Raw genomic sequence first — 27,023 nt, forward strand, 5'->3', positions numbered from 1 at the left:
TCAGTGCCCAGGAGGGCCCAAGTATCGTCACTGGTCAGGAGACCACTGCCAGAGTCATTGCCCAGGAGGGCACAAATATCGTCACTGGTCAGGAGACCACTGCCACCGCCGGAGTCAGTGCCCAGGAGGGCCCAAGTATCGTCACTGGCCAGGAGACCACCCCCACCGCCGGAGTCAGTGCCCAGGAGGGCCCAAGTATCGTCACTGGTCAGGAGGCCACCGCCGGAGTCAGTGCCCAGGAGGGCCCAAGTATCGTCACTGGTCAGGAGACCACCGCCACCGCCGGAGTCAGTGCCCAGGAGGGCTCCGGCTGCCACAGCCCCGCTGGGCAATGAGGGAACGTCATGCCATACACCAATGCCCAGTCCAGAGAACGTCATGCCACACACCAATGCCCAGTCCAGAACCACCATGGCAAAGCACCGCTGAACAGTCCAGAGACATCCATGGCAAAGCACCGCTGAACAGTCCAGAACCGCCATGGCAAAGCACCGCTGAACAGTCCAGAGACTGCCATGGCAAAGCAGCGCTGAACAGTCCAGAACCACATGGCAAAGCACCGCTGAACAGTCCAGAACCACCATGGCAAAGCACCGCTGAACAGTCCAGAGACCGCCAAGGCAAAGCACCGCTGAACAGTCCAGAACCGCCATGGCAAAGCACCGCTGAACAGTCCAGAACCGCCATGGCAAAGCACCGCTGAACAGTCCAGAAACGCCATGCAAAGCACCGCTGAACAGTCCAGAACCGCCATGGCACAGCACCACTGAACAGTCCAGAGACCGCCATGGCAAAGCACCGCTGAACAGTCCAGAGACCGCCATGGCAAAGCACCGCTGAACAGGGCATGCACCGGGGATGAATGAAAATGCTGCCACATCAAGCATCGTTATCCCATGTGCAGCTGGGACAGTGAGGGGACAGTAACTTTCACAGGGAGACTAATCCAGTCTGGGCATCAGTACCCCTCCAGAACCAGTGGAGGCTGTTATCTACTTGTGAGACTGTGGCTTTGCACTCCCCAGGATAGTACAGTGGGCAACCCACCCACTGTAGAGACTTGAGAGACTGTGGCTTTGCACTCCCCAGGATGGTACAGTGGGCAACCCACCCACTGTAGAGACTTGAGAGACTGAGGCTTTGCACTCCCCAGGATGGTACAGTGGGCAACCCACCCACTGTAGAGACTTGTGAGACTGTGGCTTTGCACTCCCCAGGATGGTACAGTGGGCAGCCCACCCACTGTAGAGACTTGAGAGACTCTGGCTTTGCACTCCCCAGGATGGTACAGTGGGCAACCCACCCACTGTAGAGACTTGAGAGACTGTGGCTTTGCACTCCCCAGGATGGTACAGCAACCCACCCACTGTAGAGACTTGAGAGACTGCGGCTTTGCACTCCCCGGGATTGAACAGTGGGCATGTGGCCCTCTCGTGGATTTGGCGTCGTGCACTCAACCGGCTGAGGTGCCCCCCATTTCCCTGCCCCTGAGGTGCCTGTTTTCTTGCTCTTTGATGCCTCTGCAGTGTTCTCTCCGTCATGGTCAGGGATCTTGTGTGGGCCTCACCCATACCGTGTGGGCCCAAGTGGATAACAGTCTCCACTGGTTCTGGAGGGGGCATGGTGCCCAGAGTGCTTCATCCTGCTAAGGACAGAGGTAGTGGATGACAGTCTCCACTGGTTCTGGAGGGGGCTCTGTGCCCAGAGTGCTTCATCCTGTTCGTGACGGACTCAGTAGCATGAGTGCCCTTGCCGCTGATGGGCCAGTGGTGCTTGCGGCGGCGGTGCCCTGTTCAGCGGTGCTTGTGGCGGCAGTGCCCTGTTCAACGGTGCTTGTGGCGGCAGTGCCCTGTTCAGCGGTGCTTGTAGCGGGGGTGCCCTGTTCAGCGGTGCTTGTGGCGGCGGTGCCCTGTTCAGTGGTGCTTGAGGCGGCGGTATCCTGTTCAGCGGTGCTTGAGGCGGCGGGCTCCTTTGCAGTGACTCAGCTGCTGACGGTCCTCTCTAGCCCAGCGGGGCTTGCGCTGGTGATCCTCTCTAGCCCAGCAGGGCTTGTGTTGGCAGTCCTCTCTAGCCCAGCGGTGCTTGTGCTGGCGGTCCTCTCTAGGCCAGCGGGGCTTGTACTGGCGGTCCTCTCTAGCCCAGCGGGCCTTGTGCTGGCGGTCCTCTCTAGCCCAGCGGGCTTGTGGTGGCGGTCCTCTCTAGCCCAGCGGGGCTTGTGCTGACGGTGGCCTCCTGGGCAGCGGGGATGATGGGGGTGGCATCCTGGGCAGCGGGGATGATGACAGTGGCCTCTTGGGCAGCAGGGCAGGTGCTGCCGGTGGCCTCCTGGTCAGCGGGGATGATGGCGGTGGCCTCCTGGGCAGTGGGGATGATGGCAGTGGCCTCCTGGGCAGCGGGGATGATGGTGGTGGCCTCTTGGGCATCAGGGCAGGTGCTGGCAGTGGCCTCCTTGGCAGCGGGGATGATGGAGGTGGCCTCCTAGGCAGCAGGGCAGGAGCTGGCCTCCAGGGCAGCGGGGATGATGGCGGTCTTCTCTGCCATGCTGCTCTTCCCAGTCTTGCCGGGTTTCTTGTGGCCCTTCCCCACCTTGGAAGGTGTCGCAGCTGACTCCACACTCCCACCGGGACCCCTGGGAGCGGCTTTGGTGGCTGGAGTCTTCCCCCTCTCCCACCGGGCACTGGCCAACTTTTGATGCTTGACAGGTTGGGGACTGTCTGTGCTGTGACTCCATGCCACACTGGCTGCCCTGGTGGCCGGTGCACTCCAGATTCCAGTGACTACAGGCACCACTGGTCCCGGAGATGTTGTGGCTGAGGTGCTAGGTTGGGACCTGGAGAGTCGGGCCCTAGGAGACGGACGGGGTGGGGGAGGTGAGGGAAAGAGTTCAAGGTTGGACAGGAAACGTTTTTTGGAGACACTGGGACGGGTAGCTGGAGGGGGTATGGGAGTGGAGGAAAAGGTTGTGGTTGTAGGAGGTGTTCGTTTGGTGACTTTGGTTGAAGGAGCATGCGGTGGAGGATGTCGTGAGGTGGATGGCTGTTGGGTGGGTGTGTGCCTGGGTTTGTGTATCTTGGGAGGTGGCGTCACAGACACACTGGAAGATGACACAGGGGACGTGTGAATGGTAGTGGGGGTGGTGACTGCACGTGAGCGGGGTGTGGTGGTGTGTGTGCTGGTGATGGCAGTAGTGGCTGTAGATGTAGTACATGCAGGTGTGAGTGTAGACGAGACTGGGAGGGAGGAGGGAGACGAGGAGGAGAGGGACACAGTGGAGGCAGTGGATGTTGGTGTGTCTGCATGTGTGTGATGTTTGTGTGAATGCCTGTGGGATGTGTGGTGCTTATGTTTACCTTAGCTTCCCTTGTGTGTTGACGTGTGTGCATGCTGGTCTGAAGGTTTGCTTGGGATAGGCTGGGGGACAGGGGATTGGGTCTGGGTGGAGGAAGTTGGATGGGGGAGGCTTGAAACGGGGACAATGGCTGCCATCAGGGCTGAGGCCAGAGTCTGAAAAGCTCGCTGAAGGGTCACCTGACCAGAATGAATGCCCTCCAGGAATGCATTTTTTTGTTGCAACTGCCTTTCTACACCCTGCATGGCATTCAAAATGGTTGACTGCCCAACAGTGAGGGACCTGAGGAGGTCAATGGCCTCCTCACTGAGGGCAACAGGGGTGACTGGGGCAGGGCCAGAAGTGCCTGGGGCGAAGGTGATGCCCACCCTCCTGGATGACCGGTCACGGGGCAAAGGCTGAGGGGCTGCTGGGAGGGCGATGCTGGTAGGGGGGTGGCGGCTGTACCTGTAGATGCGGGGGGCACAGATGTTGCTGCCACCACAAGGGAGCTCCCATCAGAGGACGAGTCTGTGTCGCTGGTGTCAGCTCCTGTCCCCGCCGTGGAGCTCCCCTCGCCCTTCCGTCCCACTGGCGAACTCCGAGTCCGTAGAGTCGCCCTCCAGGGCCATGTGGGATGCAGCTCCCTGGTGCTCCGGTGCCACTGCTCCTCCGCCTGATGATGCTAATGCACTCAAGAACAGGGAGACCACAAAAAGGGGGGGGACGACAGAAGAAAGACATGTTGAGTGTATGCCTTACCGCTACCGTTGGTGGACACGACAGACACAGAAGCCCCCTGCACTACGCCTCGCTCTTGGGCTTCACTGTTCAGTCCCTGGGAAATGGCCTACATGGCTATGGACGACATCTTTACACATGGATGACACAGGTCATGACTAGGTGTACTTGGCACTCTACAGAGGTGGGGTGGGGTGCCACATGGCCTGTCTTACGGAGGGTCCTTGCCTACTAAACTCGCCCTGGCCTTGGGAAACCCACAGCCCACCTCCCCCACCCAGACACCTCCACTGCGTGCAAAATCTGCAGGATGAGAGTGTATTTACCCCCTTCTGGCTGCTGTGATGCCCTCAAGCGTCCCATCCAACTCCGGGTACGCCAGGATCCTGAACATCAGGGGGGTCACGGTGCGACGTGCACCCCTCCCACGTTGGGAGGCCATCCCCAGCTGAGCCTCCGCCGTCTTCTTGCTCCAGCAGCGAATGTGCTCCCATCTTTTCCGGCAGTGGGTGCTCCGTCTTTGGTAGACCCCCAGGGTCCGGACGTCCTTGGCGATGGCACAGCAAATATCTTTTTTCTGGTGGGCGCTGACCTACATGATTTGTACAGGGGAAGAGAAACTTTATTACCAACTGCACCGTCACAGTCATTGGCCCCCATCCCTACCCTTGCCATGTGGCACATGCATTCATCGTTGTTTCATGCACGCCTCAATCCCCCCCCATCTTTCATCCACCCCACTCCACTCAGGCATAGCCCATACAGCATGCTCCCAGTGTACTTACCTGTTTGTCTGGAGGACCGTAGAGTAGCGTGTACTGGGGGAGCACCCCATCTACGAGTTTCACCAACTCCTCCGATGTGAAGGCAGGGGCCCTTTCCCCAGACACTCGAGCCATTGTCTCTTCCAGACCGAGGTCACAGCAGCACTTGCAATGTAGGTCTTCTCCTGTCGAAGATCAGGTATTGAGTGATTGAACAGATAGAAAATGGCGGTCACGTCCGCGGTGGTGCGCACCGTCACCGCCGGCTTACATCGCCATTGGCTCCTGGGACCCATAGGGTCCAATGTTAAGCAATGCAGCAATGCGCCGCGGTCTTCGACCGCCTACCGCGACGGTGTACAACACCAGCGCAGTTACCTCACATCCCATTGTCCCACTTTAGAGGTCAGGCAGCCGTCTTTTCAGGGGCCCACATGGCTTAATTTTTAACTGCGTCACACATACCTAGGCCTAGACTCAACACACATACAGGCCACTTTTCAGATTAGGACCCGTGTTCTGTGTAAGCTGTGGGTACGTACCTCTGAGTTGGTTGACTCTGTGCTCGCTTTTGTCATAGGCACTGTCCGCTGGGACATGTGAGGAGATGGCGGCATCCTCTGGTGTACAGACCACTGGTGGACCTGTTGACAATGGAGGAAAGACATGTGATCATCACCTACAGGCCTGACCGTGCCACAATCCAGGAACTGTGTACCCAGCTGGAACTAGACTTGATGTCAGCTATCCGCCAACCCACAGGAATCCCCCCTCAAGTGCAGGTGCTGTCAGTGCTCCATTTCCTTGCAAGTGGGTCATTTCAAACAACAGTGGCCATAGCATCGGGGATGTCCCAGCCTATTTTTTCCAACGTGTTGTCCAGAGTGTTGTCTGCCCTGCTGAAACACATGCGGAGCTACATCGTTTTCCCTCAGGTGGAGGATTTGCCTATAGTGAAAGGTGATTTCTATGCCCTGGGACTCATCCCCAACATCATCGGTGCCATTGATGGGACACATGTGGCTTCGGTCCCCCCCGCAGGAGTGAATAGGTGTACAGAAACTGAAAGAGTTATCATTCCATGAATGTGCAGATGGTGTGTTTGGCAGACCAGTACATCTCCCATGAGAATGACAAGTTCCCTGGCTCATTGCATGATGCCTACATCCTGCAGAATAGCAGCATCCCTTATGTGATGGGGCAACTCCAGAGGCACTGTGTGTGGCTATTAGGTGAGCACCTGGAACAGTGGGAATGGTTGTCTGGGGATATCCCTACCGGTTAGTGTGTGTCTAACAGTTGTCCCTCGCCATTTGCAGGTGACTCTGGTTACCCCAACCTGTGATGGCTACTGAACCCAGTGAGGAATCCCAGGATAAGGGCATAGGAACACTACAATGAGGCCCATGGGCAAACTCAGCGGATTATCAAATGGACCTTCGGCCTCCTGAAGACCAGGTTCAGGTGCCTCCATATGAAAGGTGGATCCCTATTCTACTCACCAAAGAAGGTGTGCCAGATCATTGTGGCCTGCTGTATTCTTCACAACTTAGCTTTGCGACGAAAACTGCCTTTTCTGCAGGAGGATGGTCCAGATGTCGGTGTTGTTGCAGCTGTGGAGCCTGTGGACAGTGAAGACGAGGAAGCAGAAGAAGAGGACATGGACAACAGGAACTCAGTGATCCTGCAATATTTCCAGTGAGACACAGGTAAGGGTACAGACCTACCAACTACATGTACTTTAACAATACTACCTCTCTACTGTCTGTCCTTTTCACCCAGTGTATGGTCACTGAGTTGTCACTTTCCCTTACGATTTCACAGATGTGGGTCCCACTGTGTGACATCCGCTTTGTTACCTCATGGACTTGAGCTGTGTGACATAGGTATGTTGACATTACAATTGTAAGAGCATTTTGTCACTGTAAATGCTAATGCACTATTTCGAAATCACAGACTGACTCCAGATTGTTCTGTGCTTCAAGGGTGTTTATTTAAGTGCTAAATATTGGAGGGGGTTGTAAAATGGTGAGGGGTGATGGTGGAGGAATGTCCATGTCAGAGTCCAGTCTATTAGTCTCACAGGTGCATTGCCCAAATGGGCATAGGAAGTGGAGCTGGGGTAGCTGGAGGATGAACAGGGTGACAAAGTGGGACAGAACAATGACATTCAGGGTGGTCTCATTTCTTGGTGGGGGTCTTGGCATCGTTCTCTGTCTTTGTCCTAGATCTCAGGGTCCGTTTGCGGGGTGGTTCTCCCTCTGCAGGGGTTGGGGTGCTGGTGTGGTGGTCGTGTGGCAGGGCTTCCTGTCCACTAGCGCTGGCGGAGGTGGTGGGCAGTTCATCGTCCATGCTAGTGTCAGGGACCCCTTGTTGTGCCACAGTGTCCCTCCTGGTGTTGAGTACTTCCTTCAGCACCCCTACAATGGTGCCCAGGGTGGAATTGATGGTTCTGGGTTCCTCCCTGAAGCCCAAATACAGTTCCTCCTGCAGGCGCTGGGTCTCCTGAAGCTCTGTAGTGGCCTGTGACTGTGTGATGGGCACCGACTGTCCTGAGGTCCCCAATGGGTCGGACTGGTCATCTAGATCCAGTTGGACAGAGGTGCTGTCATCACTGTGGGCCTCTTCTGTTGGTGGTGTGGACATGTGTGGACCCTCCTGTCCAGTGACGTTGGGTAGGGGTCCTGCAGGAGTATAAAAGGATTTTTATTACATCTATGTCTGCCATGGTGTGCATTGGGTGGGTGACTGTGTACCCCAGTGCTTGCATTCCTGTGTGGGACCTTGTGTGATGATGGTTTAGGGGGGTGTATGGGTATGTGCAGTGGGCATGCTTTGGTGATGGGTGCCCATGCTTTGTTGTAGCATGCAGGGCTTGGGGTTGGGTTTGTGAAATTGGGACATTTGTAAAAACTTTGTACTTGTATAGCGCACTACTCACCCGTTAGGGTCTCAAGGCGCTGTACATATACCACTGTGGAACCCCTCCTGCCTTTTTCCTGTGAGGTGCCCACTCCTGGGCAACCTCCAAAGTGAAGCCAGGCATCCCAGCGCTGTTGGGGCGATTAAGCAAGCTATTGCCCAGAGTTACAGAGTGGGACCCATGAATTAGATTAGGCACCAATGCGAGAATTATCAGGTCAGAGGAAATTGAGCCCAAGACCCACTGAGGCAGGAATTGAACCCTGGTCACAGGCTAGATTTCTGCATCAGGGTCTGCCGCTCTACCCATTGAGCCACACTTCTCCACTTTGTTTGGTTTGTGAGGAGTTGGAGTGATGGGGGTGAGGGTGGGGGGTATGTGATGGCATGCAGGTAGGATGGGGGATGCAATAGTTAAGATTTGACTTACCAGAGTCCATTCCTCCATCTACTCCTGCAAGGCCCTCAGGATGCAGAATTGCCAAGACCTGCTCCTCCCATGTTGTTAGTTGTGGGGGAGGAGGAGGGGTCCGCCGCCAGTCCACTGAACCGCAAGGTAGTGTCTTGAAACCACGGAACGCACCTTCCCCCGTTGGTCGTTCCACCTCTTCCTGATGTCATCCCGATTTCTTGGGTGCTGTCCCACTGCGTTGACCCTGTCCACTATTCTTCGCCATAGCTCCATCTTCCTAGCTATGGAGGTGTGCTGCACCTTTGCTCCGAATAGCTGTGGCTCTACCCGGACGATTTCCTCCACCATGACCCTGAGCTCCTCCTCCGAGAACCTGGGGTTTCTTTGCCGTGCCATGGGGTAGTGTGGGTAATATGTGGGGTGGTGTGTGTGGTGATAAGTGTGCTGATATGTAGTGATGTGTTGTGTGAGGTGCGTGGAAGTTATGTGGGTGATGGTCTGATGTGCCTGCAGATGCTTGTTAGTAGTGTCTTTCTCTGGCCTTCTCTCTGTAATTGTGGTCATAGGGGTTTGTGGGTGATGTGGGAGTGTGTTTTATATTGTATTGGGTGTGTGAGAGTGTTGTGTGTATGTGTATCAGGTGTGTGTATTTTGAATTGTCCAATGTGGCTGTGTTTTGTATGTGTGTGTATATTGAGCGCGGCAGTGTGTACCGCCAATGGAATACCGCGGTTGAAAGACTGCTGCGTGGATTCATGTGTCGTGATAGTGCAGGCGTATTTCTGTTGGTGTGACGGTGGAGGATTTGCTTTCGCCAGTTTATCACTGACTTTAGTGTGGTGGACTTGTGTGGGTGTCTGAATTTTGGCGGATTCCGTGCTGTGAGTCATAATAGCTGTGGCGGATTTCCACGGCCACGGCGGTGTGTTGGCAGTCTTCTGCACGGCGGTAAGTGGCTTTTACCGCCAATGTTGTAATGAGGGCCTTAGTCTCCTAAGTGAAGCCTTGTCGCTCGTTGCCAAGCTACTAAGGGTTGAGCTGTGTTTAATTTACTGAGACCTGCCTGGACCTAAGTGGAGGTTAGTGGCCTATTGCTAAGTGTAGGTACCTACATGCCCTTACCAATAACCCATTTTCCAACACTGTGCATAAATAGTGAACGCCCATGGGCCACTGATCCATTAGGCAAGTAGCCACAGAATTTTAGTTAATCTACTTCAGGAAATCATGGACTTCCTTATGGCCCACTCTATACCTTTATCCACCATCAGAATGTGGTAGGTGTTCTGTTAGATTACCGCACATTATAGTCCCCACACTGCACATAGTAGTGGACAGATCATATGCCACATTGCCAAGCAGTACCCTGTGTGGTAAAATGTTAAAGGTGTGACTGAATTTTGAAGTGCTTGTTAGGGACGTTAGGTATGCTACACAAGGACCAACCTGATTGCCTACGAGAATAAGAGTAAGTGTAATAAGTCAAACCAATGTCCTGTGGGACATGATTTCCAATATTTCTACTGGTTTGAAAGTGTGCAAACTCAATTTGTAGCTTCACTTACCAAAGCAAACATAGAAGTGTTGGTGAATGAGTCCCACAGGATATTTGTTAGACTTTTTATATTAGAGACCTTAGAATTTATTTACTCTCATGTCTGCCTTAGTTTCCACAGTAGATATGCTCGCTCAGTTTGGGGAATAGGCTTCCTAAGGCATACTCAGGCAGCCCCAACTTGCATCCACAAACTGGAAGAAGTTGGATTTAGCACAGTAAGAGCACTGATGGAGCATGCAAGACATGTTTTCTTGAAATAGGTTCACTTGGCAATTACATAGGATTAGCCAGGACTCTGATGAGTACAGAGACATGAATGGGTAAGAAAAGCTTATGGTAGGTGTGCTTTCCCAGGTATATTGCTCAGATAGAATGAAGAACGTAAAGGTTGTACAGATGCACATCACTTACACCTGTGGATTCAAACCTATTGGTGCCACCCTGGCACGGAAGGACAATGACGCATATGGGTCAGTGTTTGACCTGCTTGCCATTTTTATTCTCCGTCAAAACTTAGTCCATCCTAAATTTGCCATAAAGTAAGTGCACTACAATCACAGCACTGCACATATCGGTAGCTGGGACATATGCTACGTTCTCACGGATTACCCTGTGTACCAAACACTATCTTTCTTCATAGTTTATGACGTTCTCTAAGTATAGATAGGAGTCATTACCACTACCCCAATGCCCACAACAGGGTACCAGTGTCACCAGAGCAAACCCAAAATACCCAGTGCCAGCCTGGGGCCCCATGGAAGGGGCCCACAGTGGCACAGCACACAAATACACATACACTTACCTGCAGCTTATTTGGGATGGGCTCCCTCCTCCTGTAGTGTCTTTGTGTTGTGGTGATGCCGGGATTTGTGGGGGGGAGCATCTTTGTGCCCATTCCATGGTGTTTTCCCATAGAAATGGACCTACCTGCACATTAGTGCCTGGTCGGACCAGGCGTTAAATAATGGTTCTAAGCAGGCTTAGTGGCATTATTAGGTCCACCTCAAACTTGAGCGCTGTTTTCAATGTTGGGTGTTAAATATGGCGCGGTGGAATCGTCATCTTAGGAAGGGAACACCTACCTTGGATCTCGTTGTCGCAAGGGGGGTTGGCACTTCTAAGAAATGGCACTAGCTCCAATATTTTGAGGCTAGAGTGGTTTAGCTTCAAAATACAAATATGCAGTTAAGTTAGCGCCTCTTCAGCGTCAAAATTAATGACCCTAAGGTGACACTAACTTTCCATAACATGGGCCTGAGTATGCTAAGGCTGCATGAGAAACATGTCTTCCTGAGCCTCATGTGGCTGTCATGGAGTTTATTAGTTAAGGTTCCTTACTCATGCCTTAGGTGGGTTGGCGCTTCTAAGAAATGGCGCTAGCTCCAATATTTTGAGGCTAGAGTGGTTTAGCTTCAAAATACAAATATGCAGTTAAGTTAGCGCCGCTTCAGCGTCAAAATTTATTTACCCTAAGGTGACACTAACTTTCCATAACATGAGTATGCTAAGGGTGCATGAGAAACATGTCTTCCTGAGCTTCATGTGGCTGTCATGGGGGTTATTAGTTAAGGTTCCTTATCATGCCTTCGGTAATGTTCAGGAAGGAGGCAGTTACTTGACAGGTGGTAGAATGTAGTCAAACGTATTCCATTCTGTTGTGTTGGAATGTGATGGGTTTTTGTCCGGCAGCGGTAAGTTGATGTGAGTGCAGAGATTGGTTGGATTGGGCCCATGGCTGGTGGTATGAAAGTGCTGTGTGGTGTGTGTGAATGGCGTGTGAATGGATAATAAAGTTGCTAGTGCCTGAAGAGGCTTTATGGCTCACCTCCAGATGATTTGGAGGCAGATTTAAGAAAAGTGGCGCTGCACCTAGTGCAGCACCACTTTCCTTGTGTCCCTTAGCGCCCCCTACCACCACCATGTGTGTGTCTTATTTAAAATATGCCGTACCATGGCGCAGGGTAGGGGGCAATAGCGTAATTTTTCTATGCTATTGATGAACTCTGCAGGAGTAGCGCCAAAATGTTGGCACTACCCCTGCAGAGTAGATAGGGGCCCATTATAAATAATGGAAGCCCCCTTTTAGCGCCTGCTCTGGATTCCCCTATATGTATAGTTTTCAAAAATTGATAGATTTGCTAGGTTTTCGTAGGTGCCAGCTGAGCTAGAGCCCAAAATCCACAGCTAGGCACTTTGGAAAAAACACGTCCATTTTCAGGGTAAAAATGTGCTGTGTCCACGTTGCGTTTTGGGGTATTTCCTGTTGCGGGCCCCAGGCCTACCCTCACAAGTGAGGCACCATTTTTATTGGGAGATTTGAAGGAACACAGAATAGAAGAAGAAAGTGTTATTGCTCATTGTCTTTCTCTACATTTTTGCCTTCCAAATGTAACACAGTGTGCAAGAAAGAAGTAATTTTGAGAAATGCCCTGTAATTCACATGCTTGTATGGTTACCCCTAATTTCAGAGATGTGAAAATAACCATTGCTTCTATACTCCATATCTCGTGCTCATTTCAGAAATACATAGGTTTCTTTGATACCAATTTTTCACTCTTTATATCTTACCAAATGAATTGCTGTACAGCCGGTATACAATGAAAACCCATTGGAAGATGCTGCTCATTTTTTGGTCCTGAGTACCATGGAATCTTGATGAAGCCATAAGCCCTATATATCCCCATAACCAGAAGGGTTCAACAGATGTAACAGTATATTGTTTTAAACAATCTGCCATAGCAGAACAAGGTTACATAAGAAAATGGCTGTTTTTTTTAACTTACTTTCAATATTTGTTTATTTTAACTGTTACTTTCAATAGGAAAACCATGACAAATCTATACAAATGACCCCTTGCAGAATTCAGAATTGTGTCTACCTTCCAAAAATATTTAGGTGTCTGGGATCCACCATTGGTTTCACACCCATTTCTGTCACTAACTTGAAGTAGGATGAAGGCACAAAACATAGTAAAAATGGGGTCTGTCCCAGTAAAATGCCTAAACTGTGTTGAAAACTTTATTTTTCTCCTTCATGTCTGCCTGTTCCCGAAAGCTTAGAAGATGGTGATTTTTGCACTGCAAACCCTTTGTTGATCCCATTTGCAGGGAAAAAGCCAGATGTTTTCTTCTGCAGCACTTTTTTCCCATTTTTCCCTAACAAACCAAGATGCATATTTATAATGCCCTAGTGCCACCTTGCACCACATTAACCTCATTATTCTTGATGTTAGTGTGGTCCAACAAGGCCAAAATCCCTGCGCCATATTTACAGGGTGGCACAATACATACATTGTGCCTCTCTGTAACCCTTTGCGCTACATTATAGCTGTGCCAGGCATAATGTATGCAAAGGGGGTGTTCCCGTTAGGGGAACCGGAAAAATGGCATATGGAAATCAATGAGAATTCCTTGCACCATTTTTTAGGGCACTTTTAATGCCAGTTCAAGAGCAGGCGTTAAAAGGGGGCTTCCATTCTTTAGAATGGGGCCCCATGTACCCTGCAGAGTACATCAAAAGCGTCATGACAAATAACGCTATTGCCCCCGAACCTGCGCTATGGTCCGCTGTATATTAAATACGGCGCACACATGTTGGCAGTAGGGGGGGCTAAGGGGCGCAGGGAAAGTGCCACTGCACTCTGTGCAGCGCCACTTTCCATAAATCTGCCCCTACATTTTAGCTGTAGTTTGGCTAATCTCCTCCAAGGGAACCCACAAACATTGGGTCCCTTTAGAATCCACATGATGATGGGGAAAAAAAGACACAAATTTGGCACGGATGGCTGAAAAGGAGTCTCCCATTGGTTACAATGAGCCTCTGGGGGCTTTGCAGGATTATCGTTAAAGTTTTTGACGCTAATCCTGCAACGTGCCGAACTACATCAACAATTCTGACGCTAGTTCCGTAACTACCGCCATGGTGCGCCATATGTTAAAAACGGCACTCAGATGGTGGCATTAGGGGGTGCTAAGGGGCGCAAGAAAAGTGACGCTAGCGTCTCTGTTCATAAATATACCCCTTTGTTTTTTGTGCTAACCAAAGCAAAATGTATTCACCTTTGGTGGGTACCATACACATTATTGAATGCACAGTCACAGGATGTATCCTGGTTTTAGCCAAATGTGGTGCTTCTAGAGCAGACCTTGCTGGGGCAGTTTTAAAGTCTGAATTCTGAATTGTATTAAGAACCAATATATATCCACTGAATTATTATATAGGCGGTCCTTCATTACTTAAGGGGCCTAATCTGACATCTTGTATAACATGTGGTAGGGCACCTTCAAACCAATTCTGGTGTTCTTGGTAAGAAAGTGGTATTTCTAAATATGCATATGGTCTGTATTGTGCAGGTGAGTTTGCTATTGTGTAATTGTAAAAAAATGTGCATTTCCAACTGCTACTGGAAACGTGACCCAGGAACAGAACATTTCTGTTCTTTACACATTGTATGTCTCTACCACAAACGTAACATTACCTCCTTCTTCAGTAAGTCCATGAGCTAATAGGTGTTGTGTGAGAGGTTGTCACATTTACTAGAATTCCTACTGGTTGAGGGTCTGCCATATTTTAGAATGTTAAATTCAGAGATAAAAACACCAATTGGGGTTCAAGCTTGAACAATCTACAGCCTAAGATAGGTACTACTATTATTTAGTTGAGAATGATATTTCCCTAATTCCAAGGTTGTCTCTCTATAAGGTAATTAGGGTGCCTATAGCATGCAAGATACAGAAATACTCAGGAGATTTGTTAAATTGGTACCTGATCAACTTTGATGGCACCATGCTGTAGGACTCTTATCATGGGGATAAGACTGCTTGGTTTAGGGTGGCAGCCCCACCACGTGAGGGTGACTGAGTCAGCACCAAGCTGTAGGCCTGACCTTCTTGGCTAGCTAGCAACACCTCACCCAAACCTAGAAAGTAAAGGTGATTTGTGGCAGTCTAAAGACATACCACTGTGACTCCTCAGGAAAGTTTTGGTGCAAAAGATCTTACACTTTTCTCACATTTGTACAAAGTCTCATCATGCGAAGGCACACATCGAAAAGCAGGATACGTTTCAAAGCGTTAATTGAAGAAACTACATTCTGTGATGAAAGGCATGAGCTGCAATTACTAAGAAGATGAAACCTAACACAGTGATGATTGTGACTATTAGAGTATAATAAATGTCAGTTCCAGCATCCTGACATAATCAATAGTCTAGGGCTTCCTACCGACACTCTAGCATCTAACAAGAGAGCATAGCAGTGTTAGCTCTTCTGCCTGTATAAGTCTATAGAACGAGTCCCTTGACCCCACACCTAGAAAAAGCAATGGTCTGCCTGTGAGCTGCTGTCAGTCCTCCTGGTTGGCTGGAGAGACAAGGCTAAGATCAGCAAAGCTGTCAGCAAAGTGGAACATAGCATAAGATGGCTGCCTGGAATGTCCCCTCTACCCTTCTTGGACCTGAGTAGTTTTTATACAATAAAACGTGTTCTGAGAACAGGCCTCATGTGATAATATGTCCAGGGTTTGAGGCTTGTCTCTGTAAGTCTTGGAGCGCAATACCGAGTAAATTATAGTGTGTAATGACAGCCTTGAGCAGGGCACAGAACACAATGTCCTGCAAAGGAACGGACAACAATGCTGTTGTAGAATGGCATCTGATTAGAATATAAAAACAACTCTACTAAAAAGCAAGCTGTGATAAAAATAATAAAATGAATAAATGGATAAAATGTGTATATAGGTAAAAGACACAGGCCACAGGCCTGAAGCTAAAATAAAGCCTAATTTGGTGTTAAAAGGAATCCACAACAAAGGTGGCAGTCATGACATCCTAAATTGGGCAGCATCTCGTTTTTTACTACTCTCACAATACAGCAGTGGACATAAAGGCATCTGTCATTTTTCTGTGGCTGGCCTGTTACCACCATCTTCTAAATCACTTTATGTGTCTCTGCTACATACAATAAGCAATGGTACTATCCTAAGGTTAAATCAAGTAAGGAGCAAAGGGCTCAATATATTTTGACACTATTCGGCACAACATAGAAACAAAATAAAAGAGTTTTGAACTCTGGTGTTTCAGACGGCTGGGAGTCATCTGACGCCAGGGTGCTCATGTGCGCCAGACGACTCCTAGCCCTCCTCGCACATGGCACAGTAAATCCCTCTGGTATGGTGCGGGCACCAGAGGGATTCCCTTCTGAAAGAAACAAGCTTGGGTAATGGGGAAAAGCTTCCCCATCTCCCAAGCATGTTTCTTATGTTTCAGTGAAATGATGAGTAGTGCGAGTTGTTTCACTGAAACCGAAAGTGAAATGAGCCTTTCACTGCTTCAGGGGGCTATCTCATCCCCCTGAACACAGAGGCAGATGGGGAAGGCATCATTGGAAAGGGGAGAATCTCCCCTAATGGATTCCTGCTTGGGGATCCCTAAGCAGGAATCCACTCACTAGACACCATGGAGGGGGAAGTGACCCCTTGGGGAACAGCTTTTGCTCTCCACCTTATTGATTTGGCCATATTCAGTCTTTCTGCCCCCTGGGGTACTGATGGGATAATATCTCCCGTTCTGCCCCCACGGAGCCAGAAAGCCCACTAGGAACCAGGATATATTTTTTTATAAATATCTAGAGGTGGGGGCTGCCCTGCATGGGCATTGTAATGTCTCCGGCCCTCCCAAAAAGTGGCACAGTCTTCCTGCCCTCCTGGGGGGAAAGATGGGGCAATAGCCCCCAAACTGCCCCAGGGGGCCAGAAAGCCCACTAGGCTCCAGGATTTTTTCATTCATTTCGGGGTGGGGGCTGCCCAGAATAGTCATTGAAATACTCTCACCCACCAAAAAAAATCAGTACAGTCTCTGCCACCCTGTGGGGTTGGATGAGGCAATAGCTCCCAATCTGCCCAACGGGGGGGGGGAAAGCCCATTAGTCATCAGGGATTTCTTTTGATTCATCAAGTGGGGGGCTGCCCAGAACGGGCATTGCAATACCCCACCCCTTCCTCTAAAACACCAACACAGTCTTCTGTCCCCCTGGGGGGCAACTAGGGGCAATAGTCCCCAATTTTCCCTCTTGGAGCAGAAAGCCCCCTAGGTAGCAAGGATTTTTTTATTCATCAAGGGCTGGGGGCTGCCCAGAATGGGCATTGCAATGCCCCTACTCCTCCTAAAAAAATAAATGCCACAGTCTTTTTGGTGCCCCCTGGGGGGCAGTTTTCCCACTAGGCACCAGGGATTTTCTTTTGGTATGGTAGGGGTAGGAGCTTCCCAGAATGGGCACGACAATGCTCCCACTCCCTAAAATAAATGGGGACAGTCTTTCTGCCCAGTGGGGGCAAATGTTGATTATTACCTCTGTTCTGCCCTCGAGGTTGGGCAGAAAGCCCTCTAGACATCAGGGAAGCATTTTGTTTTAAAAATAGATGGGTGGGGGCTGGCCACCACCGTGGGCATGGTTATGCCCCCCACCTCAACTGAAGGGGGCAGCAGCCTTACTGTTCACCTGCAGATTAAAGCATCTCATCCCAATAGCAAGCAAGAGAACATTTGACTCTTTTGGGTTTTGATTTTGCTTATGGTCCATGAGAGCTTAGCTAACTCCCAATATTGTCCCACTTCCAATGGTAAGTGGTTGTACTTTTTTGACATGGGTATGCTGCCACCTGGAAAACCTACCAGACCCAGACATTTCTGTAAACTAAACATCTGAGGGAGTCCAGGGTGGTGTGCTTCACATGCTCCCCACACCATTTTCTGACATACAATGCCCTGCAAACCTCCAACATTGCCTGGAATCATGCATTTTCACTACGTTTCTGTCATGGAAACTTCCGTAATCTACAGGAATCCACAAAATTCCTAACACCCAGCATTGCCCCATCTGTAATGATAAAAATGCTGGCTCACTTGTGTGGGTGCCCAAAGCAGAGTCAGCCTAAAAAAATTAAATAACTGCCCTTTTGTACTCACTTTAAAATTTAAAACACATTTTTTGCCCTTCCCTGTTGCGGGCACTAGGCCCGCCTACACAAGTGAGGTATAATTTTTATAGGGAGACAAAGGGGAACGCTAGGTGGTAGGAAATTTGTGCTGATGCAGTGATCCCACGCAGAAGTGTGAGGAAAATGTAATTTTTTTATCTAAATTTGACATTTGCATGGGGTTCTGGGTAAGATAACATTGAGGGATCCATGCAAGACACACTGCCCTGGACTCCCCCCAGTATCAGGGTTTGCTTGATTTCCCTAGATGTCTGCCAAGCATGAGACAAAAGATGCAGCTGCTCCCTTGCAAAAATAGGTTGTTTTGTGATATCTAATTTTCCTTTATTCATAATATGTTTTAGGTCCTTCTCTGTCGCAGGCACTTGGCCCACCCGCGCCAGTGAGGTAGCATTTTTATCTGGAGACCTGGGGGAACACTGGGTGGTAGTAAATGTATGGCTCCCCTCAGATTCCAGAACTTTCTATCACAGAAATGTGAGGTAAATGTGTTTTGAGACAAATTGTGAGGTTTACACAAGATTTTGGGTAACAGAACATGGTGAGAGCTAAATGTGTGACTTGCATGGGTTTCTGGGCAAGAAAACATTGGGGGATCCATGCAAGACACACCCCTCTGAACTCCCCCAAATGTCTGTTGTTTGTTGGTTTCCCTAGATAGCAGCAGAGCCCGGGACCAAAAACGCAGGTGCCCCCTTGCAAAAATAGGCCATTTTGTGATAGATAATTTTGATGTATCCACAATATGTTTTGGGGACTTCCCTGTCACAGGCACTTGTCCCACGCTGGGGGGAAGCTGAGTAGCTGGAAATGTGTTTGTTCTTTTAGATTCCAGAATTTTCATCACAGAAATGTGAATTAAATATATTCTTTAGACACATTTTGACATTTGCACAAGATTCTGGATAAAAGAACCTGGTGGGAGCCACACAAGTCACCTCATCCTGAATTTCCCTGGGTGTCTAGTTTTGAAAAATGTACAGGTTTTCTAGGTTTCCCTAGGTGGTGGCTAAAGTAGGGCCCAAAAACCACAGCTACCCACTTTGCAAAAAACTAGTCATTTTTGTGTGGAAAAATTTGATGTATCCATGTTTTGTTTCTTGGCCATTTCTTGCTGCGTGCACTAAACATGGACACACAAATGAGGTGTGAATTTTCATCAGAAGATTAAAGAGAATGCTGGGTGAAAGGAAGTTCGTGGCTCTGTGCAGATTACAGACTTTTCTATCACAGAAATGTGAGGATGATGTGTTTTTTGGTCCAGACAAGTCACCCGACTCAGGATTCTCCCAGGTGCCTAGTTTTTAAAAATTTGCTAGTTTTTCCTGGTTGCCAGCTGAGGTAAGGCCCAAAAACTACAGCTACCCACTTTGCAAAAAAGGATCAGTTTTGGGTAGAAAAATTGCAGGTAACCATGTTGCATTTTAGGCTGTTCCCAGTCGCAGGCACTAGGCCTACCCACACAAGTGAGGTACCATTTTATTGGAAGGCTTAGGGGAACAAAGTAGACTAGAACAAGTGTTATTGCCAATTACCTTTCTCTGCGTTTGTGCCTTCTAAATGTAACACAGTATGTATGCAAGAAGTCATTTTTAGAAATGCCCTCTGATTCACATGCTAGTATGGGTAATCCCAATTTCAGATTTGTACAAATACCCATTGGTTCTAAACTACATATCTTGTGCCCATCATGGAAATACATAGGTTTCCTTGATACATGTGATTTTCTCTTCACATTTTACCAAATAAATTGCTGTATTCCTGGTACACAATGAAAACCCATTGCAAGGTGCATCTCAGTTATTGGCTCTGGATAGATGGGGTTCTTTGTGAACCTGCAAGTCATATATATCACCTCAACCAGAAGGGTCCAGAACACGTAACAGTTTTTTGATTTTGAAAATCCTCTATACTTAGAAGTTACAGGGGAAAACATAGGCATAAATGGCTGTTTTTTTCAACCCGATTCCAATATCTTTTATTTCAACCGTTACTTTCTTTGAGAAAAACTTGAAGAATCTACACAAATGATCCCTTTCTGAATTAACAATGGACCATCCATTGTTTTTACATTCACTTCTACCACTGACTGGAAGGAGGTTAAAATCACACAAAATAAGAAAAATGGGCTATTTTCCAGTAAAATGCCAAAAATGTGCTAAAAATTTTTTTTTTCTATTTCAAGTCTGCCTGTCCTGAAGGCTGGGAAGATGGTGATTTTAGCCCTGCAACCCATCAATTTATGCCATTTTCAGGAGGAAAAAAAACGATGTGTTCTTGTGCAGCACCTTTATCCCATTTTTCCCCAAAATCCCAAATGTTAGCTGTCTTTTAGCTAATTTATTGGTCCCCTCCAGGGGGATCCACAAGTCCTGGGTACGCTCATTTGGCATGGAGTGCTGATGGATAGCATGGATAGCTTATGTAACAAAAAGTTATGGATGCCTAAGTGTGAACTACCTCTCATAGACAAAAAAGGCTTATCATGGGGGGCTTGGGGGAAAAGGCTTGGCAGCGAAGGGGATAATAATATTCAACCTATGTTCAACTCTGCTAAAGAATCATATAAAGTTGGGCTTGGAGATATAAGGCAGAACATTAGATAACTTTCATAGAGGAATCATAGCATAGGGTAATAAGTGACACTTCCTATCTATCCATGATTCATGACAACCCACAGATGTTCACTGGGTTGTTGGATTCAGTGATGCTGCCATTGTCTATGGGACTGAGAATTCATTAGATGCCTCCGTTTTTGAGTACTGAGGGCAGCAGTCCTGTGGTCCGCTAACAGTTGTGACATGAATTTTGTTTCCACACTTAAATTAAAAATATTCTTATGGCTTCTACTTCCCATTAACATGTCTCAAATGATTTTTTCTAGTATGCTTATGGTCATGGATGTTGAGTCAACAAATGTGCTAGGGATACCAGAGTTGTCATCACTCGCACTCTAGCTGCCAGTTTCAATGTTTGACTCCTCTTCTCACTAGATGGCTTTCAGCAACCTCCTTTTGCAGCTCAAGTACCATAGACAGGGAAAGGAGTGTGAATAGCTCAAACCAAACAGGGATCTTAAAATCCTGTGTACATTATCTTACCACAACTGCAGTGTTGACCACTTACACTACAGTTAGCAAAGGCTGTAACAGGGTCCCTAAAGAGCTAGTCAGTGTTTCATAACTACTAATAGCTGAGAAATTAGATAGCATGGAACTCCAACAGGAGATTGCAGGTTTGAGGGGTAAAATCTTTCAGTCTTTTGGAAAGGAAACAGCTGCAACATTTCTGAGGGATAAAACAGAATGCTCTCAGTTGGAGGAAAATTTGGGGTGGCTATTGGCACTACTTATTAGGCAGAAGGAGACAGAAAAAGGGATAGAAGTTATACAGACTCTAATGGGCACATAGTGGGATCACCTGCTGTAATAGCAACGGTTTTTAGGGGTTATTATCAAGAACTGCACATAGTGGTGAATTTAACTCCTCACTGGGAGTATCAGGGCCTGTTAAAGGGAATCAGCAAAAAACAGCTTTCTCGGGTGTAAGGATTACCTGGAGGCAGTAATTCTGACAGATGAAATTGAAGAAGCAATTAATTTTGGATCTGCTGATAAAGTTATAGGCCCTCATAATTTACCTTCAGATTTTTATAAACTTTTTTTCAGGAGATAAAACAGGACTTGCTGACAACGTCTTCAGGCAGGAGATACTGTTCTTCTCTTGGAAGGAAACAATTATTGTTATATTTAGGAAGAAAGGGAAACCCCCCTCTAACCCCAGGGTTCTATAAACCCATCTCATTAATCAACTGCAATGCAAACATTTTCTCTAAAGTATTGACCAGTCGCGTAGGCAGGGTAATCTCATCTTTGTTCTCACATTGACAGCATGGTTTTGTTCTGTCCCAGGGCACCATATACCATATTCGGAGGGCAATAACTACATTATTTGATATTTTTGAAGTTACTAAAACAAAAATGAGCCTGTTATTGTTTGATGCTAAAAAAGCATTTGATTGGGTCTCATAGGGCTTTTTATGGGAAGTCCTTAAGTGGCAAGGCTTCAGACCAGGCTTTTTCCAGGCTATCAAGGCAATATGCCAACCCTCAAGCACCAAATTTTGTATCATGGGTCATGAGTAGGAGAAGATTTTGATAACAAGAGGAACTAGGTAGGGATGTCCATGTTGTTCTTATTATTTCCCCTTTGTATTAACCCCTTTATCTCTCTGCTGGAAAGGAACTCTTGAATTCCCCCAATGGTAGTGAATCTAGCCAATAATAAGGTTCTTTCCTTCATAGATGATATAACAGTGATAACTACTAACTCCTGTGAGGATGTAAAGGTGGTAGAGAAAGAAGCAGAATATTTTGGGAAGCACTTTGGGTACAAGCTTAATGTGGTGAAAACACAGATTATTTGCACAAAGGGGACCTGCTTTGAGGACCCTAGGTGAGTAAAAGAAGCTGTATATCTGGGAGCGTGGATAACATCAAAGCTAGGTCACTTGGTTAACTTGAATGTGGCTTCCCTTCTAACTCAGATAGGGCAACATCTTAGGTGAATTAATTTCCTCAGTCTGTCATTGGTAGGAAGATATAACATCGTGAAATTATAATTTTGCCCAAGCTCCTGTATTTATTCAGAGCTATTCCACTGGAATTCAGTAGGATCTGGTTGGCGAGATTTGAGAGTGTATGATTCAGCTTCATCTGGGAGCTCAAAAAGCCAAGAAAGGCTTCTAGGTTGGTGGTATTCCTAAATACAGCAGGGGCTGTGCTGTCTTGAACCTTACATTGTATTATTGGGCCTGTATGCTTCAACATCTAGGGAAATGGGCCATGTGTAGAATGGGGAATTTGTCCCTGACAGAATCTCTAACAATTTATGAGCTACTACTGGATCTGGATGCCGAGGACTGGTTAGGGAGAAATATCAAACTCAGCTTTTACAAGAAATCAAAATTTAGGGCTTTAAAAGGGGCATGTAAGGTATGGTGACAGGTCAAAAGATTGATTGGGCCACGGAAATTTAATTATTATACACTTCTCTGGGGGTCCCCTACACTACCAAAGGTATTTTATGATGCAGTAGGATGACGGTAGGCACAGATGAGGGTTACAGTAGTCGGGGATCTCTTTGAGGAGGTAAAATTCTTCCCCTTAATGATCTCCAAGAAATGTTTGATCTGGTTAGGTCAGATTTTTTTTTAATTTCTCCAGATTTGGATTTTTTTAATAAGTTGGATCAGGCTAAATTTTCACCTGACCGGTTTCCACTAGTCGACGCTGTTGATAAAAAAACAAGGATTGGGATAATGTATTTGTTCTTATTAGAAGGATCGTCTGATGATATAGAAGTTCTACACTTAAAGTGGGAAAGCAGACTTGGGACTGAAGGGTTACCTCTCCAGGAGTCATTAGATCTTGGCAGTAGATTATTGATCAGAGCAGGGCTAAAGAGGCAGCAATATAAAACAATCTGTTAAAATGTATAACTGGGGTAGGAGATCCGACAGTAGATGTTACCGCTGTGGAGCCGATTAAGCGGATATTGTGCATATATATTTTGTATGTTCAACTCTGGCTCTTTTTTTACAAGACATCAACTCTTTTATTGGCATGGTCAAAGGAGAACAGGTGCAAAATACTGCTTCAATGATGTTTCTAAAGGTAGTCAAGTATCTTCCTGGCACAAAGATCTTGTAGAAAGAATCATATTTTGTATTTCTTGCACTGTTAGTGGCTCATATGTGCATTGTGTCAGACTGGCTGAAACCAGACCCCCCTATATTTTCGGAAAGGAGGTCTAGATATTATCAATTTATTATCTGGAGATCAATTTTCTTTAAATGTGAGGGGCGAAGGGCACAGAAATGGGGACCCGATTTGGTCTCCTATCACTGGGTGGCTAGAGAGAATGCATTAGGAAAAATTGTGGGATTTTTGATGTTTGGGTGAGACTCAAGCAGTGTGAAGGACTATGGTATGGAAAGATCAGATGTAATATATTATTTTGTTTAGTGTTCAGATGATTCCACACCTTATTAGAAAAACAGAAATTAATGTAATAAATAAAACAAGACCAAAATGACTAGAATCCAATAAGTAGGGGGGGGGGCAGAATTTTTATTTCTGCCGGTGGAATTGGAAGCATTTAGTAATTCTGTGTTACTCTCTTAACATGGAACTAATGATTCAGCACTACTAATTGAATACTTGATCAATAAGGAATCTTGTTATGTCTGTTTTGCAAATAGTTCAGTGGATGGCGCTCAAGGATTGTGTTGTTTGTAGCTACAGTAAAGCCTTTCAAGCTCAACAATAAATAACTACAGCTAAAGGAAATGATCTAGAAACAAATGAACACAGCACTTTGGTACACTGCTCGGACTGTTGAGTTTCCAATGAGCCCGAAGTCAATTGTATTAGAAGGTGAAATACTTTAAATAAAGTGCGTCAAGGAAATTACTGTAGGCGACCATGGTTGCTTTGGAGTTCACCAGGGCCTGTTTGTTAAGCTGCTTAGAGTGATATTTAAATAATTGTTGGAAAGTGGATTATTGGCAAGGGCAGGTAAGTACCTAGAGTTATCAATAGGCCATAAACCCCCACGAGGTCCAGTCAAGGTCTCAAAAAATTAATCCTTGCTCAATTCTTCTTAGATTGTCAATGATAAGTTAGGCTTAATTTAGGAGACAGGTGTGTAAAGCATTCAATATCAACAAAACAGTGAATAAGTAAAACGCAAAACTCAACGACAGAAATCCAATAATGGGAACTAAAGATATGAATTTTTACAGATTAAATATTTTCTAGCACTTAGAAATCAAAAGCGCCAATCTGGACGTCTGGTCGTACTCAACCGGGGCAAAGTCAAAAGTTGAGGCCAACCACGATGGAGTCCTGCTCAGCTACACTGAGTCGGATGCCTCGGTCAAGGTTTTACCTTCACACTTAGAACATTTTTTGTGGATTTCTCACTGACTCTGACAAAGACACAAGTTGAGCCCAACCTCATTGGAGGCCTCTTTGGGTATGTGTTGCCAGAGGCCTTGGTGGGGTGTTCTACGTTTGGACTCAGAAACTTTTTCAGGTTGGAAGAATTTCATCAGGGACCAAGTCAAAAGTTGAAGGTGACTTCGATGGAGCCATCCTCGGATACAATGAGCAGGAAGCCTCTGTAAAAACTTTTACTGTCGAACTTTTTGGAGCTGTTCTTCCCCAATGTCAGACAACCCTCCTCAGTAAGCCGATTTCAATTAGACATCGTCCGATTGCCTTTCCATGGGCCCCTGGTCAAATCCTGGAAATCTGGGGCTCCCAAACTTTTCAGCGGGACAAACCTGCAAGTCAGGCCGGGTCACGGTTAACATTAGCCAGCTTGACTCACAACATCAGGTCTGCCTACCTATGGAGCTTTTTTCCAAAGTTTCTCCAAATGTCTCCAAACTTACGGATCTTCTTCCAGAAGTACCTTTAGGTATCCACAACTCACCCTAAGGTTCTAGAAGCTCTGAGTTGCTCCTTAGGGGTTAGGACTCCAAATCTCAGAATGCACCTGGTTCAAAACCTTAAATGACAACTGGTCACTGGTCAGCTGGTCTCTTTTGCAGGGCTTGATGCAGGGGACTCTGGTCATCTGTTTTCTACCTTTAGCTTACAGGGAGTCCCTTCTTAGAGTTGTAGAAGCCAGACAAAGTCCTTTCTTGGTGAAGCTTAAGGTGTGCAGCTGGTTCAGTCCTGTGTGCAGTGTCCAGGTGCGGGTCGGGGGTCCCGCAGAGCAGTCCTTCTTCTTGTCTTGTTCCAGTAGGCATCAAAAGTGAAGGGAAGCTCTGCTGATTTTATCCTTACTCATGGGGTGGAAAGCAGGCAGGTGTTCCTGGCCAATCACCTGCAAGCTACTACCTTCTTGAGTGAGCTCTTACTGGGAAGTGGGCCAAAAATCAATCCCAGGGAGCATCATTCTTCTACAATCCAAGATGGCAAAAATTAAATCTTAGAGTTTAGGTCTGACAGAGCCCACCCACTTGCGTGGCTAAGTATCCCTTAACACACCCCTTTCCAGCCCTCTCTTACTCTAATCAGGGGGCACCTGGATGTCTGGGTCTGCAGGAAATGGAGGAGTATGTTTCTGTCCCAAATGTCCTTCCCTTTGGCTGCTCTCCCCCCATACTGGTGTACCATAATGCTGCTGAGGCATATATCATCCCCCCAGATGCATCCTTCATTTGATCCCAGTCCACTTCAGACCTCATCAAGGTAGCCTGGCTCAGGCTGCCAGAAGATGACCAGTCAGAGAAGGGCACTATAGGGCTAAAGTTGGGAGCTTTTAATAAGAAGTCACAAACATTTCTAGGTACAAGTTATATTAAATTCAATAGGGAAGTTGTTGGATGTATTATAACTTTTAATTCAATACTATACTTGATATATTCAGCTTCTTCCTATGGAAAATTAAACTTTATCATTTTAAAATAAAGTCGCTCAATGTTAGCCTATGGAGCCCATTCACTACAATGGGGAAAAATGTACCATTTGTCCCTCACCAGGGCTTATAAAACATTTTTTATAAAGTCTCTGCTTATAGTTATACTGCACCTAATCCTGGGGACACCAAGGGCATAACTCAGGGATGATTTATATATACAAATAAGGTATCTGAGGATTTTCAGAGTACTTTTACTTCCAAAGTCAAATTTGTATTTAGCTTCAACTTGAAAGCAGGGAGCAAGGCAGGCCTGCCTTTAAAATTACTCTGGGCACAACTGCAGTGTACCTTTGGGTGCACTATCTATGCTGGGATCCCTAAACCTACATTTCCTACTATATACTAGGAATATAGGTAGGTTGGGACAGCCAATTATAATTAGCCTAATTTGTATTTTCCATTTTACACAGAACACTGGCCCTAGGAATGGTTAGCATTGCCCAGGGCACAGTCAGAGTCTGTAACCACCAGTATGAATCAAAGATTTTGGGGGTGACCAGGGCCAATAGGAGGACTTTCCAACAATAATGACAAGTTATTTGCCTGTATGAATAAAGGGTTTTACACCCTGTGTTCTGTTCCCACATTTTAATAGGTAGTTGCCGATCTTGCAGCACAAAAGTGCAATAAATGATGAAGGGACTTTTTTTTCAAGGTTACGATCTGCCTGCAGTTGCCTTTTCCCTGGACTTTTGCAGTGCCTATTACACGGGCACACATACAAAAAAAGGGCTGCCCAGACTCCAACAGGCACAAAACCAGTCTGTTTACCTTAGAATCACATCTCTGGCTTCCTGTAAAAGGAAAGTGA

Source organism: Pleurodeles waltl, chromosome 10 (assembly GCF_031143425.1).
Source record: "Pleurodeles waltl isolate 20211129_DDA chromosome 10, aPleWal1.hap1.20221129, whole genome shotgun sequence".
NCBI classification, from domain to species: Eukaryota; Metazoa; Chordata; class Amphibia; order Caudata; family Salamandridae; genus Pleurodeles; species Pleurodeles waltl.